The sequence below is a fragment of the Glossina fuscipes genome, unplaced genomic scaffold (genome assembly GCF_014805625.2).
Source record: "Glossina fuscipes isolate IAEA_lab_2018 unplaced genomic scaffold, Yale_Gfus_2 1, whole genome shotgun sequence".
NCBI classification, from domain to species: Eukaryota; Metazoa; Arthropoda; class Insecta; order Diptera; family Glossinidae; genus Glossina; species Glossina fuscipes.
In genome coordinates this window covers 43,899,641-43,904,453 of record NW_023998415.1, presented here as the reverse complement: position 1 = coordinate 43,904,453, position 4,813 = coordinate 43,899,641, and the positions used below count along the sequence as shown (strand labels likewise).

The 4,813-nt window shown below is 34.3% G+C and overlaps 1 protein-coding gene across 2 annotated transcripts in view; it reads left to right on the top strand.

Moving 5' to 3' along the window:
- The first annotated feature begins 768 nt into the window (after positions 1–768).
- The window catches only part of LOC119645117, a 28,927-nt gene continuing 24,882 nt past the window's right edge, over positions 769–4,813 (top strand). For both annotated transcript variants that reach the window (XM_038045045.1, XM_038045043.1), the window contains exon 1: positions 769–1,520. The gene's annotated coding sequence lies outside the window, so the exon portion shown is untranslated. The remainder of the gene's footprint in view (positions 1,521–4,813) is intronic.

Sequence of the window (4,813 nt, the reverse complement as noted above, 5' to 3'; positions counted from 1 at the left end):
GAAAGAAAGACGACCTAATGATTTTAACTTTTAGAAACCTTTTGGCAGTGATTTGCATTTGAGCATAATTGGTCGTAATTGTTGAAGCTGTATTTTCAGAACCGTGAGAGCTGATGCAAGTTTAAGAATTATTGTTTTTATTGTTTAAAGTTTGAGCTACCATACCGGAAATATTACCGTCTATGGTCATTTCCTCACCGTAGTAAGATGTGCCACTGCCAAACTATTGCCACGGTTTTTTAAATGCCATTTCGAGGCTTAAAACTCTCCGCTTAGTGAAATGCGTATTCATAGAAGCGTTAAAATCATCTATATTCGTAATTATTTTTTTATGCGTCAACTTCTTGCGGCACAGGCAGTTTTTAAAATCCGTAGCCGCAAAAAATTGAATTGAAAAAGTAGCTAACTTACCAGCAAGTAGTTGGGAATTAAGTCGAAAGTAACTAAGGCAGCATAGATGAGTAATGAGGTTGATTGGATAGGATCAACAAGTAAAGTAAAACTTTTCAGCGAACGCTTGATTCAGTCAATATTATTAGTACACAGTTAGTATTGCGATTTTTGCTAGAACATTCGAACGGGAGCAGCCATACTTTTTGACATAATTGAAAGAATTTTTCACAGATTTCCTGCGCCGAAAAAAGCACGCGCGCCATATCTCGAGCAGGGTTACCACGATACTCAGCAAGCTTAACAATCACATTCTTTAAATCTTAACAAATATGATAACTTGGTAATACTGTTGACGGCTTTGCTAAGCAGAGAAACATTTATAAAAATATTGTGGTCGCGTTGATTGGATGGTGTAAGGTGTTCTTAATATTAAGAAAAAAATGGGAAACAGTCCACACTAAAGAAAAATATATAACGAATAAATTAAAATTGGCTTAATAAACGAAAGTTGAGCTACGAAATGTTAGAAAGAGAAAAACTAATTTGATTTTGCAGATAACAAGAAAGGATCGCTTTTTAAAATTGTGTCTCGCTTAAACAGCATCTTTTGTGAGGGATGCATATATTTTATAATCAAAAAAAAAGAAATCCCACCCTATTAACTGTATGTTTTAATTGTGTAAATTACTGCTACACATTGAGCACATTGACTGTTGACATCTCTTGCATCGTTAGAACGGGCGCTTTGCATATATTTTGTGATCCTATTAAAGGAGTGGGTGGAACGACAAATAATTTTGTTTAATAATGTGCTGTGCTAAGATTTATGAGAATATGGTGAAAAATTTGCAGAGAAAATAAAGGATAAAAGTTACAATAAAAGTAAAATTGTTGTAACAAAAAGTGTAAACGAAACTGTTGTTTTATGAGAACGTATGAGTCTTTAATAGGGATTTGTAATAATTCATGTTGATGATATCGTTGATAAGCAAGCACTGTTTAGTACCGTTTCTCTTCACCAGCTTCTTCTTAAACGTTTAAAAATTTTCGCAATAATGCCTCCTGCGAATTTCCTCTGATGAAATTAATCAGCTATCTGTTTTTATTGTGTTTCCTGTTTTCCCAAGGTAAGTGGTGCTGTATACATACAGCCTAACATTATTATCATGTTAAAGGAAAAAAAATTTCAAAAAAAAATTATTAATATTAATTCATAATGCCTTTCAGTTCTTTTCCCCTTTGGAAAGAGCGCAAACTAAGGTATTAAAATTGACGCAACCTACTTTGATAATTCTTCACTATGAAACTTTATAAATTCGACGGTACATTCAAGACATATCTGAACGTATTGATTTTAAAAGTAAAAAAAAAATTTGTTCCTTTTAAATCATTTATCATATATATGTGGATTGAGATCGTTGATTGCTTTATTGCAATATTTTTTATATTGTTTCCTATACATTGTTCAATTTTCATAAAGATTTTTCTCTTTTTTATTTTGTAGCTGTGTTGTGAACATTATTCTGTTATATATATAGTATATCAATTAATAAAGCCTCTTAGTCATCTTTCTTCTTATTATGCTTATGTGATAGCGAGCCTTGTTTATATATAATTAAATTAGCATGTTACACATACTACTGAAAAAACCCTTAACCAAAAAAGAAATTGTTCTTTTCCATTAAAGGGCATCCTTATCTTCAGCCTTTTTATATTATCGTACACCTGAGTTGCTATCAACTTCGTAGTCACCATTTGTTTTTTTGTTTTTTTTTGCTACAAACAAAAAATGGAATAACGACATTACATCATGACTCCATTGCATTTTAATAAAGATCCAAGATTCGTCACAAGGCCTCTTCTATAAATACATTTTTGTGCTTTAATTCAAAGTCCATTGCGGATGTGTACGAACGCGCTTTATAAAGTTTCTTTTTGCCCTATTAATGTAATACATTTAATGTACCCCGTGGTTGATATTTCATTTACACTTAACTGTTGTTCTATTTCCCACAATTAACATTTTTTTAAAGTCCCTTGCAATTATTTCTCCGTTTCTATCAAGTTTTCTTTTAATATGTTAGCACATATGCTTTTGATCGTTACAAAATTCTAAATATATATGGAGTAAGCCATCATGCCCCTGCTATGCACATACTTTTCATAAGCAACGCGTTTTTCCCTGTACTAAGCATATAAGCGAACAAAACAAACACAAAGAATGATTTCGCGAATGTTAACACGATAATCAATTAGTAAAGAAGAACTTATTAATAAAGCACTTGAACGGACGGGATTCTTAGTTTTCACAAATTGTTTGTTTGACAATAAAACAGACTTTTTTAATGCCGAGGATTAATTGCTAGCTTTACAAAGTTGTTTTTTTGTGATCCTTCTTGTGGCCCTTGGTTGTTTTTTGGTCGCCCCTCGTTGCAGGCCTGCTTGCTTGGATATTGACCATGCGTCAAACATCTCCTTGATTGTACATTTGGCTCAGACCATGAAATGTTGGTTCTCATCTTCGATATTGCTATCAACTGCGACAATAGTAAACGGTAGTATCCTTCAACTTTAGGGATTTTGAATCTCTTAATAAGGAAGGACTGAATTTTTTCTCCTTCCGCGTTGGTTGGGATAATGTTCTACACATAGCTGATGTGAATGATAAGATTGCTTATCCAACATATCATGTATCTGTACCCTTTAATGATAATGCACCTATTAAGACATGCGTATGAAGTCCCTCTAAGCCGTCTTCCTCCAAAAGCTCTTTCGAGGAAGTCCGATGCTATGTGAAGTTTGCCCTGATACGAATATTTCTTGAGTTCCGACTGTGGTTCATGGAATAGGACATTACCTGTGAATTAGTATGCACTGGACACACAAAGTATGCGTGCGATCGAAGTACGACAAAGGAGAGATGATGATCCTTGTAATGATTGCTTTTTCCAAGGCCTTTGATACGATGGATCCTATTTTAATGCGGCGTGAGCATAGGTATTATTTTGGGTTTAGTTCGTTTTCAATTCAATTTAGCGAATCGGCACCAACGGATGATTTTTGGTAACTCGTTTTCTGAATCAAAAGTTGTTGCAAAGTAGTTTCCCACAAGGGTCCACTCTGAGGTTTATCTTGTTTAGTATCTTTATCAACGACTGTGGCATTCATTTATTATGCCGATCACGCACAGAACTGTGTTGCATCCCCGCGTGTTAGCAGCATATCAATGAAGATGTAGATCGTACTGCTCTCTGATCCGATTCTAATAATTAAAAATTAAACGCTGGTAAAAGTAAGGCTATAAGGCAATATTTAAGCAGTTGCTTATGATATCTATTTCGTGTCTCCCATTAAGATACGTGATGTGGAGATCGAGTTTGGTTACAAGCTCAACTCTCGTTTGTGTCCATTGCACTGTCATGTGTATATATAACAGTTTGGCGAAGCTGTGGCTCTCTTCATCTTATGTTCCCGTCGCTGATTAAAGGCCTTGTCGTGCCGTTTATATCATATGGTGCGAACATATATTGTAACTTAGATTCTGTCCCCAGTAATAAGTTGCAGGGCGTCATTATCATGTGTGCCAGATAGATTTTAAATAAACGGAAATTGAAAGGATATCGCAGTTCTCGCTTACCATTCTTGTTTCCGAACCCCAAACGTATCTCAACATCAGGAGCCTATTCCTTTGGCATAAGCTCACACGCATTAGAACATCATGACACTTAGATAAGAAAAATCTGTTTGCTAACTCGGAACGGATGGTGAAATTAATTCTGCCTGAGCATAAGTATCTGTTAACATCACACTACTAATTTTTGTTAACGCTGTTAGGTTGTGTCATGCATTACACTTTCATATTAAAACGATTGTTAATTCCTATTACGTTTGCGTTTTCATAGGATAATTGTACAATTGTATTAAAGGACTTATTCATTCCACACATTATCGTTGGTCGTTACTGTGCTGCAAAAGCGTCTGTAAGGTCTAGAACGTAGCATTAGAGACCCTACAAAGTAAATTGATTTAAGCATGTCCGTTTGTCCGTCTGCTGTAAACTGTAAAATGAAACAAGGGTGTGAAGATAAATTCGAATTTAACTAGTAAAGACACCTACCATTTCTCTTAACATACCTCTGTTAACGACTTAACAGAGCTCATGTTAAATTTTTTAAATTACTTATAATTGAGATATAGTTGGTTTGAAAGCCTAATCCATCCATATTAAAAAAAAAAAAATATTTTTGTGGACATTTCATGAATCCATATAAAACTACCTTTCAAATAAACTAAACAAATTCAAATTCTGCTTATGGAAACTATTTTTAACGGTATTTGAAATTTGGTATGTTAGCGAAAACTGCATATGAAAAAACACCCAACTTTGACACTCTGGTGCGACCAAACTAGAAAATGTCGC